Source organism: Mauremys mutica, chromosome 1 (genome assembly GCF_020497125.1).
Source record: "Mauremys mutica isolate MM-2020 ecotype Southern chromosome 1, ASM2049712v1, whole genome shotgun sequence".
Lineage (NCBI taxonomy): Eukaryota > Metazoa > Chordata > Testudines > Geoemydidae > Mauremys > Mauremys mutica.
The window spans coordinates 110,395,767-110,408,609 of record NC_059072.1 but is presented as its reverse complement, the minus strand read 5'-3'; positions in this window follow the sequence as shown (position 1 = coordinate 110,408,609).

The window sequence follows — 12,843 nt, the reverse complement described above, 5'->3', positions numbered from 1 at the left end:
TCCTTGCCCAAAACTCTGCTAGCCAGCACACATCCCTCTACTCTTCGAGCTACATCTGACAAGTTTAGTGATTTATTTGTAGAATGCAGACAGTGGCCTGCCCCTCCGCCACCCAATCAGGCTTCCCAAGAGGCTCAAATTGTCGACTTGCCTAAACAAGCCGATCATCTAATAGCTGACCTAATGGGGAATCCAGTCTCAGAAGAAGAACCAATCCGATCTTTGTCTGCGCAATTCGAAATTTTAAAAGAGCTCATGAAATCCCCCAGGGTTACAAATTCACCCCCAGCAACCTGCACTAGATTGAAGATGGTTCTTAAAGGGAACCAAGGAACCTGACAAATCTCCCCTGAGATGACCCCAATAGCAACTCCCAGGGGTGGATGATCATGGTCAGGGAACCATGGTGACCGTACATGCACCATGGTCTCCCAGGGATTTATATAACCTAATTGATAAATTTCCAAAGATAAGGGAAGATCCGGTTAAATTCCAGGACCAATTGAGAACGGTTATTCGCTGTTACGACCCCACCTGGGCAGACGTAGATCAACTCTTAAGAGCAATGCTGCCCCGGGAGACACTAGAACGCCTTTATAAAGAGGCTGAATGGCCCGAGGATGGTCAAAATCTCAATCATGATAGCTTAATTACACATAGAGACAATCTGTTAAAGGCAGTTCTCATCATATGCCCAAGACGAACGGACTGGACAAAAATCAATGCTTGCAAACAAAGTAAAGGGGAAAACCCTGCTGATTATATGCGGGCTCTCAAACAAGTTTTTGAAAGACATTCTGGCATAAACAATGCAGAAAGTGATGCCAAACAAGCAGTGGTAGCTGCTTTTATACAAGGTCTAATCCCAAAATTGGGTGACCAATTAAAAATTGGGATTGTAGATTGGGAAGGAAAGAGTCTGGATGAAATCCTAGGGCTGAACAGCACTACCATCGCCAGCTAGAAAAGAAAAAGGATGATACTGAAACTAAGTTAACGGCTCTCCAAATTCAAAACATTGCAGGGATTCCGAGGTGGCCACCCTAAGTGAGGTACAGGGAAGTGGGGGGGAGCCAAATCAAGGTCCCTGTCGTCCACCACCCCAAGGACAGCGAATTGGTGCGTGTCACTATTGCAAAAAGGAGGACCATTGGAAATATGAATGCCCATATCGCCCTGGCCAATCTACATACCCAGCCTCAGCACAAGTACAATCCCCTAACTGCCAAGTTACAGCCCCCTTGCTGTCACAGGACTATTAGGAGATCCAGGAGACTGGTAACGTCATTGCCCCGCTTATTCCTTTAGATCAAATGGGCCCTAATGCCCTTGTATAATCAATGGCACCCCACCTCCTGTTTAATAGATACCGGTGCTTCATGGTCCACTCTCCGCACTAGCGAGTTCCCGTCGCTCCTGGTAACCTCTGAAATTGTAAATGCAGTAGGGGTGGGCAATACCCCTGTTCCCCTTCCCGTCTCTTCACAGCTGTCCATTTCTATTGGTCCTCTTTATGACTATCATGCATTCCTTCTCAGCCCTTGTTCTCCAGTTAACCTCTTAGGAAAGAATTTGCTGTATAAACTAAAATGTACAATATACTGCACCCCTGAGGATGTGTATCTGAATGTGCCTGACCCTGCCCACAAAGAGGTCCTGGCAGTTTTGCAGGAGCCCGCTCCAAAGGAGGGAACCGACCCCAGCCCTTCCTCGTTGCAACAGGAACTGCTGGCTCAGTTGATAGTTCAGTTGATACAACAGGAACTGCTGGCTCAGGTTCCCCCTTCATTGTGGGCCGATCATGCCAATCAGATTGGGTGCATTGGGTCTGTCCAGCCGGTTAAGATTCGTCTAAACCCAGCAAAACCCCTTCCCCGAGTACTGCAATACCCCCTGTCAAAACAAGCTGAAGAAGGAATTCGCCCTGTAATTATCTCCTTAATTGAGCAAGGAGTTATTGTACCCATAGGCGGTGAATGTAAGTCTCCTATATTACCAGTAAGAGCCTGGCAAGCAAACTTGGCATTTTGTCCAGGATCTTCGCGCTGTGAATGCTGCTGTCCTCCCTACCTTCTTGCATCCGAAGAAGTGGGTATTCACCCACGAAAGCTCATGCTGCAAAACGTCTGTTAGTCTATAAGGTGCCACAGGATTCTTTGCTGCTCCTACCTTCCCTGTTGTTCCTACCCCCGCAGCTATTCTTTCCTGTGTTCCCCCTTCTGCTGAATATTTTATGGTTATTGATCTTTGTTCGGCTTTCTTTTCCATCCCTATTCATAAAGATAGTTAGTATTTGTTTGTGTTTGCTTACCAAGGGCTTCAATATACTTGGACCAGATTGCCCCAGGGTTATACTGAGTCACCCACCTTGTTTTTTCAAATTCTCAAAAAGGATTTTGACGATGTTAAACTCCCAATGGGGTTTACTCTGATCCAGTATGTAGATGATCTGTTATTAACATCTAATTCCTTGGAGGCCTCTAAAACCGATTCCCTTGTGTTGCTGCAGGCTTTAGCTCAAAAGGGATATAAAGTCTCCAAATCTAAATTGAAGCGCTGTCTACCCAGAGTCCATAATTTGGGGCATGATATTTCAGCTGGAAAGAGGCACTTGTCCTCTTCACAAGTTGAAGACATTCTCCAGGTACTCAAACCAACCACAAAAAAACTAATGTGTGGCTTTTTGGGCATGGCCAGCTATTGTCAGCAATGGATCCCTGGGTATGCAGCAATCGTTCGACCACTGCAAGCAATGACCCTTGACAAGGTCCCAGAACCCCTGTCGTGGACCTCAAAGGCTGACGAGGCTTTTGTTCAGATTAAACAAGCCCTTGCCAGATCACCAGCCCTGGGTCTACCTGACTACAAAAAGCCTTTTACCCTTTTCTGCCATGAAAAGAAGTGGGTGGCCTTAGGGGTCCTCACTCAGAGTCATAGAAATGCACAGCGACCTATTGCATAGTATAGCTCACCCTTCAACCCTGTAGCTGCTGGCCTCCCTCCTTGCCTTCAGTCAGTGGCTGCTGCCACCACCCCATTGAAACTTCTGCTACTCTAGTTTTGGGAAACCCCCTCTGTGTTGCGGTTCCACATGCCATGACTGCTCTCCTCTTGAAGGGTAATACTCAACATCTCTCTAACTCTAGACTCACTAAGTATGAAATATTACTTTTAAACGCCTCAAATATAACTCTCACTCACTTCCCTGTCCTCAACCCCGCTTCTTTGCTACCTATTGCAGCTGATGGAGAACCTCATAACTGTCTAGCTGTAATGGACGAACTCTCCACTCCTAGAATTGATTTACAGGACATCCCGCTCCATAACCCTGATTTGTTATTTTATGTAGATGGATCCTGTCTTAGAAATCCTGCTGGCCAACTTGTAGCCGGCTATGCTGTTTGTTCCCAACATGACGCTGTAGAGGCCCATTCCCTTCTGGAGGCACACTCTGCCCAAGTTGAAGAGCTTGTTGCCCTTACTCGCGCCTGCTCCTTAGCAGAGAATAAGTCTGTTACCATCTACACCGATTCCCGATATGCCTTCGGGGTGGTTCATGATTATGGGCAGCTGTGGAAATACCAAGGATTTCTTACCTCGGGGGGGGGGGGGAATCAGTAATGGGCCCTGTGACATTGTGCAGTCTATATGGTTTTATAAAAATTTAATAATAAGTGAATATAATGTAACAGAAATATGCTTCATGCAAAAGATCTCTTGTAAGGTATCATTACAAAGCTTATAATCTACTGAGTGTGATCATCCTATTTGTATAAATGTACCACTCTTGTATCTGAAACTAGAAATATGAAATATAACTCTGAGGGCCTATTGTAATTATGTAAAGTGTGGGCCATTAATGGTGGTTTGGAATCTTGATGACTCCCATTAACTAGGACCATTGTCTGCGAATGGCTGTGTTTTACCTGTAAGTCTTCCTGTATTTGTGTGTGCTGGCAAGTGGGTAATGAAGTCTTGCAGTGACATGTGATCATGTCACCTGAACTGGAATCCATCTTTAACCTGGTGTTTTTCCAGTGGGGGTGGAGGTGGAAACCCAGAGGGACAAAGGGCTCCTGCCTTATGCGAAAGATATATAAAGGGATGGAATAGAAAAAAGTGGGAGAGAGACGAGCCATCATGAAGAATCCCCTAGCTACCACCTGAGCTTGAACAAGAGCTGTACCAGGGGAAAGAATTGTGCCCAGGCCTGGAAGGTGTCCAGTCTGAGGAAAAAACTTACTGAAGCATCTCTGCTGGTGAGGTTATCTATATTCAGTTTGATTAGACATAGATTTGCGCATTTTATTTTTATTTTGCTTGGTGACTTACTTTGTTCTGTCTGTTACTACTTGGAACCATTTAAATCCTACTTTCTGTATTTAATAAAATCACTTTTTACTTATTCATTAACTCAGAGTATGTATTAATACTTGGGTGAGCAAACCACTGTGCATATCTCTCTATCAGTGTTATAGAGGACGAACAATTTATGAGTTTACCTTGCATAAGCTTTATACAGGGTAAAATGGATTTATTTGGGTTTAGACCCCATTGGGAGTTGGGCATCTGAGTGCTAAAGACAAGCACACTTCTGTGAGCTGCTTTCAGGTAAACCTACAGCTTTGGGGCAAGTAATTCAGACTCTGGGTCTTTGTTGGAGCAGACGGAAGTGTCTGGCTTAGCAAGACAGGGTGCTGGAGTCCTGAGCTGGCAGGGAAAACAGGGATAGAAGTAGTCTTGGCACATCAGGTGGCAGCTCCCAGGGGGTTTCTGTGATCCAACCCATCACAGGCCTTATGTTGATGTCCTTCTTTCTGCTCTTCAACTTCCCTCTGCCATTGCCATTATTAACTGCGTTGCTCACCAGAAACCTTATGATGATGTTACGTGAGGAAATGCCTCGGCAGATGCTACTGCCAGACAGGCGGCCCTTTCCGGCTCTCCGGCTCCATTGGCTGCTATATGTCTTTTTGCACCAGTGCCGTCTCCCTCTATGCCTGATTCTCCTCACGATCTGGCCCTTATGCAGGAATCAACATCAGAGCAGGAAAAAGAGAAATGGAGACGAGACGAGTGCTCTTTGCACTCTGAGACCTTGTGGTGCTCCCCAGATGGCCACTTGGTGGCATCCAAGGTTTTGCTTCCCTACCTTGCTTGAGTGGCCCATGGTGTGGCACACATAAGCAAAGGAGGGGTGATTGCATCAGTATTGCAACATTGGTATGCCCCAAATTTCTCCATTATAGCCCAGCAGTACTGCAACTCTTGTCCTATCTACCTAGCCCACAATAGTGGCGGAGCAGTAAGGACTAAACCAGCAGTCCCCCTGGGGACCTTTTGTAAATATCCAGCTAAAAATGGTACTGGCTATTTCAATGAAGCCAATGGCCAAAGCTTTCCCATTTAAGTGATGGAAGAAATTTTTGTTCCAAAAAATTATTCTTTAAAGACCAACAGCACCAGTATGCGCGCATGATTAAGTGGGGAGCAAATGGATTAGTAAAAATAAGAATATACAATATTACTGCAGCAAAACCCCAAAAGTGGAAAATTATACTTAATGGGGCTTATGGCAAAACCGATATGGTGGCTTTCCCTGGAATCTGTAACCTACCAAGTTAAAAGGGCCATTATTGCTATTTGGCCACCCAACAGGTAAATAATCAAACATATTCCTAAAGACTTTGCTCTGCTACAGAGGTAAGTACCTGCACTAAAAATACCCCAATAAACGCTAGTTTAACTTGCACTATACTGTAGTATACTCCATCTTATGCCATTGAGATAAATGCCTCTTTGTCCTTCGTGAAGGTATTTAGCCAACAAATGTGGTATAATACCTCACAAAGGAGAGATGTGTTAGGACACCGAAGGACTATAATTAATGCCACTTCAGGAGCTATTAAGTTCTTACTGCCCCTATCCAGGGCCGGCTCCAGACCCCAGTGCGCAAAGCGCTCGCTTGGGGCGGCATTTTGCAGGCAGGGCGGCAGTCGGCTCAGGCGGACCCTCCACAGTCATGCCTGCGGGAGGTCCACCGGAGCCGCGGGACCAGCGGACCTCCCACAGGAATGACTGGGGAGGGTCCGCTGGTACCGCGGCTTTGGTGGACCTCCTGCAGGCATGACTGCGGAGGGTTCGCTGGTCCCGCGGCTCGGGTGGACCTCCCGCAGGCATGCCAGTGGATGCTCCACCGGAGCCGCGGAACCTCCGCAGGCACATCTGCAAGAGGTCACCCGGAGCCGCAGGACCAGCAACCACCAGAGCGTGCCCCGCGGCGTGCCACCCTGCTTGGGGCGGCGGGATTCCTAGAGCCGTCCCTGCCCCTATCCAGTTATCAAATTACCTCCACCTACCCAAATGGTTAGAAGGGAGCTGCCATTAGTTTAGCATAACAAAGGGCCTGGCTCTCTCCTAGAAAAAAAAGGGACTTAATGGGACACCTATGGGATAGTGCAAACAGCGTAGCTGCAATCTGGAATATCCATAAGAGTGAAGAACATGAGGAAAAGTTAGGCCAATTAGAAAAAGCTACAGGCCTTATTACTGGAGCACAGTTAACCCAAGTCCAGGCTGGAGCTGGTGAATTACATATTATCTCCGCCCTTAGTGCAGTAACCCAGAAACGTCTAACCAATATAATGCTTAGTATTGCTGAAACTGGTAAGGCATCACTGTGGGATCTGGCTTGTTCAGAGGTTCAGAACTCTCTGAATGACCAATTAAAGGCTATCCAGAGTGACCTCGACCATCAGGTCTGGCCCACTGCCCTGACAGCAAATTGGGGAGTACCATCTGACTTGTGGCCATGGAGATGTACTTGGAGATTTTCTGGATGGGAATGGAAACGGTCACAATGCTCCTTTCCGGCCCGATCGGAGGAGTATGGGCTCCCACATACCGAATCCTGCCAGGCCCATGGGGAGGATGCATGTGGGATTGGGTAATTCACCGAGATATTTGGGAAATTAAGCCACCCGGTAGACCTAACCGATTTATAGACAGTGCTCCTAAAATAATGCCTGATACCTGGATAGGAATAGGAACTCATTGGACACTTTGGCCATTAGAACTCCCACAGCTTCAGTGTATACGGAAACTGAAGCCAGGAGAAGTGGTCATTGTTTATGACAGTGTTTGTTGGGAAGGTATGGGGCAGGGAACAACCTTGACAGGGCACCTACTATTCCAAGATAATGACAGCTGTGTACTCGTTCAGGCCACCATATTGCAAAATATTCATTTAAATCTCATCACTATTGCTGGCAGTCATATCTTGTATTGGCCTACAGAGAGAATTTTGCAGTCAGTCCTCCATCCTCAGATCCTCTTTAACTGGACTACCTTAGAACCTGATCGATTCCAAAACCTGCTTACCGTCTTACCAGAAGTGCAGAAAATTTCTAAATTTCAAGACCAATTGTAGAGGAAAATCTAAAGAGGGGCTTTGGAACTTTGGTCAAGTTAGTCGGCCTGGAGTATTAGCTGAGCTTGTTTCTGTGTATAAAGGGCATAAGAAGGTGAAGTGGAATGGAAAGTCACCAGAAGGGAGAACAATGGCTTTCTGTGCATCGGGGGCATGAGGAGGTGAAATGGAAAATCCTCAAACACAATAATTTGCAATAGCCAAGCTTATGAAATATATAACCGCACTGGAAGCATTAGAAAAGTCAAACCGCAAGAGAACTAGATTAGGAATAACCATAACAGGAAAGGCCAAATAAGGGAAATGATTGTTCATTTTTGCTTTTGACCTATATCAAATTTTGCAATGTAGTCCAAATAAGGTAATTGACACGAAATATAGGTGTAATTTGTTCATGATTTTAAGCTTTAAAAGCTTGTGTGTTTCTCAACTCGGGGGCACAGTTTCCGATAGCTGTCACCCCCTGCACACTTGTAATCAATAAAGGAGCCTCAGGCTGATCTGATCCAAAATCAATCGTGTGGTCAATTTTCCACAACAGTCACAATAGCGTCATATTGGGGGACAATAGGGTCCTATATAAGACAAAGCTCCTAATATCGGAACTGTCCCAATAATATCAGGACATCTGGTCACTCTAAACTGAAGTGGAAAAAAATTGGGTGACTGGTTAAAATAAAGGTCCGGCATTTTTTAAGCTCAGTGCATTTAAACTACTGTGATCTTGTTTTCAAACGAGACAACACAATAACAAATAGGCTTGTGATTGCTACAGCAAGGCCGGTGCCAGTAGAATGAGATGAGAATACAAAGATGCCAGCCCACAAGAGTAGGGAGAGAGAAAGAAGCTAAGGAGCAGCCTGCCCAACCATGAATCATCTCTGAGATTCCCCCTGGGGAGAGAAGAGGTGGAATGTTACCTTGTCCCAGAAGTTAACAATAAGTCTTCAAACCCACAGACAAAGGTATTGGCATCCTAACCCTTCTCCCGCTTAGGCAGGGCTCCTCCCTCCCATCCCCAACCCCTGGGGCAGCCCCTCTGTCCAGTTGCTCTGCCTGAGATAATGCCCAGGCCCCAAACTCCAGTGTATCCTGTCACTGCAGAGGTCCAATATTATGCAGCAAATACGAGATGTTATTTTAGTTTCGTGCAAACAAATTGTTCATAAAGAAATGTGTTTATCTGACAACACAAAACCACTAGGGCAACTCATGTAAAGTTAAATGGTGAAAAATAACAATACTTTCAATTTTAAGTTTCAACTCTCTTTTTTTAATTTACCTCACTAAGATTGAAATTTGATCTGAACTGGTGTTTAATTTTTTTTTTTAGTGTCTGGAACCAAAACTGAACCTGAACACACAGAATACAATTGGACCTGAACCTGAACCAAGCCAAAATAAATACCAGTTTGACTCCCTGCCAGGTTAAGGTACTGGGCTATGATTCAGGAGATCTGAGTTCCAGTCCTGGTTCTACCACAGATTTCTTGTGTGACCTTCAGCAAGTGACTGAATCTCTCTCTACCCAGTGGTTTCCCCAGGAATTGAAATTAGGGGGGGTGTTCGAATTTACAGGGGGGGGCGGTGTCAGGACCAATGAGATATATAAAAGAGATATGAATAAAGTAAATGTTTTGTTAGGATAATGCAAATTTAACATAAGAATAATGCAAGTTACACCAAAACACATAACAGGTCTAGATTTCTAAAAAATATATACTTTTAAAAAAAAAGTATTTAATTTAAATTGACTTTTGAAAAGTAAGCCATCATGGGGTAAGAGGGAAGTCTTCTCATGGATCAGTAACTGGTTAAAAGATGGGAAACAAAGGGTAGGAATAAATTTTCAGTTTTCAGAATGGAGAGAGGTAAATAGTGGTATCCCTGAGGGGTCGGTACTGGGACCAGTGCTGTTCAACATATTCATAAATGATCTGGAAAAATGGGTAAACAGTCAGGTGGCAAAATTTGCAGATGATACAAATCTATTCAAGATAGTTAAGTCCCAGGCAGACTGCGAAGAGCTACAAAGGGATTTCACAAAACTGGGTGACTGGGCAACAAAATGGCAAATTAAATTCAATGTTGATAAATGCAAAGTAATGCACATTGGAAAGCAATCTCAACTATACATACAAAATGATGGCATCTGAATTAGCTGTTAACACTCAAGGAAGAGATCTTGGAGTCATTGTGGATAGATCTCTGAAAACATCCACTCCATGTGCAGCAACAGTCACAAAAGCAAACAATCATTAAGAAAGGGATAGATAAGACAGAAAATATCATATTGCCTCTATATAAATCCATGGTACATGCACACCTTGAATAGTGTGTGTAGATCTGGTCACCCATCCTAAAAATATATATATTGGAATTGGAAAAGGTACAGAGATGGGCAACTAAAATGATGAGGGGTATGAAACAGGAGGAGAGATTAAAGTGACTGGGAATTTTCAGCTTAGAAAAGAGATGACTAATGGGGATATGATAGAGATCTACAAAATCTTGACTGGTGCGAAGAAAGTGAATAAGGAAATTTTATTTAATCCTTCACATAACACAAGAGCTAGCACTCACCCAATGAAATTAATAGGCAGCAGATTTAAAAAAAAACAAAAGGAAGTATTTCTTCACACAATATAAAGTCAACCCAGGGAACTCTTTGCCAGGGGATGCTGTGAAGACCAAAACTATAACAGGATTTTTAAAAGAACTAGATAAATTCCTGGAGAACAGGTCCATCTGTGGCTATTAGCCAGGATGAGAGGGATGCAACGCCATGCTCTGAGTGTCCCTAGCCTGTTTGCCAGAAGCTGGGAATGGGCAACAGGGGATGGATCACTTGATGATTCCCTGTTCTATTCATTCCCTCTGAAGCACCTGGCCTTGACCACTGTTGTAAGACAGGGTACTGGGCTATATGGGCCATGGGTCTGACCCAGTATGACCATTCTTATGTAAAAATTAATTATAATAAAAATGTTTAGTACAGAAACTCCCCAACATAATGACCTCCCAAGATAGCAACAATGTGAGATAACAACCTTGGCAAATATTACATTTTAAAAATCTTGGCCTACTGGGGAACATATTTATATAAGTTTCCATTCCCAGTCACAAATCTAGCATTCTGGAGCAAAGTGACTAAAATATAGTCCAACAAACAAATGTTTATTTAACATGCCCCTCACTTTTCCCTCCACCGCACTCCACTCACCGGTGTTGTCCTTGGTCAGTGGAGACTCAGAGTTCAGAGGTGCTTTCACATGAGTACACCTTCCAGGTGGGGGACAAAAAGGCACAGTTCGCTCTGGCCAAGGCTGTTCGTTGTGCCACCGTTCACTCCACCACTCTGTTGCCAATGGCCCTGCACAGTCACCTTCTGCTGTCACCTACCACTGTGACCTCTGCGAGTTGGTCTCTTGAGGTTCCACCAGCTCTCAGTGATTTCAGCTGAGCTCTCAGTGCGGGAACCTCGCTGCTAGTGCAGTCTGGGCTGTCTCTTACACAAAAACACTGTACCCACAGAAACACTGTCCCCACAACAGGACTAAGCACTTAGACCTGATTGTCAGTGATTTCGGCTGCAGTGGTCGCTTAACAGAACAAAAGTCTATCTATGGAGCCTAATCAGCTCTGTCTTTAAACAGTGGAGAGGGACAGGTCCCCACCCTCTCTCTTGATGCCTTCAAATCATCACAGGCCAAATACAGTTCTACTGCCCTTTACTCATACAATAAGAACAACATTTCATCCCCCCTTACCCCCACATTCAAGTTGTTTGTAACCCAACCCCGCCAAAATCTATCACTTGGACAACACAGCTCTGTTTGCTGGATACCTAGGTAGATTAAGTGTGAATGTAAATATAATCTGGCCCTGAAGCCTTAGCCCCCAGCTCATCACTAGCTGTCAGGGAGAGCTCATTTTGACTTTGCTTACAAATCATCATTTGAAATTATTAGGTTGGCCAACATCACCAAAATGAATGCACTGACATCATAAAAAGCAGCTGTATAAGGAAGCAAGGAAGCTAGTCTATGTTCATACTTTTCAAATCTATTATACTTTTTCAGATACACATATTTTATCATACACTGTATAAGCTTTTAAAGTGTGTATTAATGTTTCAGTTTAAATTCAGATTTCCAAACAGTCACTAAATTGGTATGTAACTAGCTCACAAAACTGGGGGGGTGTTGGGAAAATTCAGGGGGGGTGTAGGGAAATCACTGTCTCTACCTCAGTTTACTATCTGTAGAATGGAGATAAGCCTTCTTTTCTCCCACCCATGGCCTTGTCCATGTAGGGACTCTCTCTTTCTATGGTGTATGTGCAGCATCTAGCACAATGGAGCCCTGATTTAACCAGAGTCCCCTAGGGGCTTCCATAATACAAAGAGATATGGATAAAAGGAGGCTGACTCTGTGGTTTTGCTTCAGGTCCATCTCAAATAAATGAAGTTAAGCCGCCTGCTCCCAGCATCGAACAACATCTCCAGTATGCACAGACAAAAGCATCATCCTGCGTGATGATGTGCACTGAGCTACAGCAAATTGGAGAACAGTGAAGACTGTGACAGATCAAACGAGAGGTATCTAAACTTCCTCTCTCCTTCCTTGCTCTTGTGCAGAAGCATTGCGATGAAATCATTAGCTGGGTGGCCTATCTGCTGCAGATGAGGTGGCAGCGAAAGACACTTTGCCCTCTTGGGAAGCTTAGGGAAGCCTGTCAGGAGAAAGCTCTCAGAATTGGCTAGAATTCAGAATGACATATTGGTAGGAGATCTGGCTGACGGTGACAGTGTGGGGATCTGACAGGTTCCCCACCCCACTGAGGCAGAGGGAAATGCACTTGTGCTTCAGCAGTCAACAACCTGAGACAATTTGGGGATTTCTGTAGATAACAAAAGTTTAAGGAACGTCTGTGCCTAATAATAATAATACCTAGATATTATATAGTACTTTTCATCAGCTGATCTCAAAACACTTTACAAAGGAGGTCAGTATCATTACCCACATTTCACAGATGGGGAAACTGAGGTACAGGGCAGGAAGTGACTTACCCAAAATCACCCAGCAGGTCAATGGCCTGGAGTGGAAACCAGGTCTCCTGTCCACTAGGCAGCACTGTTCTATAGAAATGTGGGGCTAGATCCTGTATGTTGCTAGACATATGAGCCCTGATCCAGCATAGCACATAAACCATGGGACCGCTCACAAGCTTAAAGTTAAGCATATGCTTAAGTGCTGCACTCAGTACCTTGCAGGATCAAGCCCTCAATAGACATCTACAGAAATTCTAAGTTACTCTAAAATTCAACAGGGAGTGAGAGCCACACAAAGGGTTTTTTTAAGCCATCCTAAAGAATACTACGGTAGGGTAGAATTCTTATAGACTCATAGACT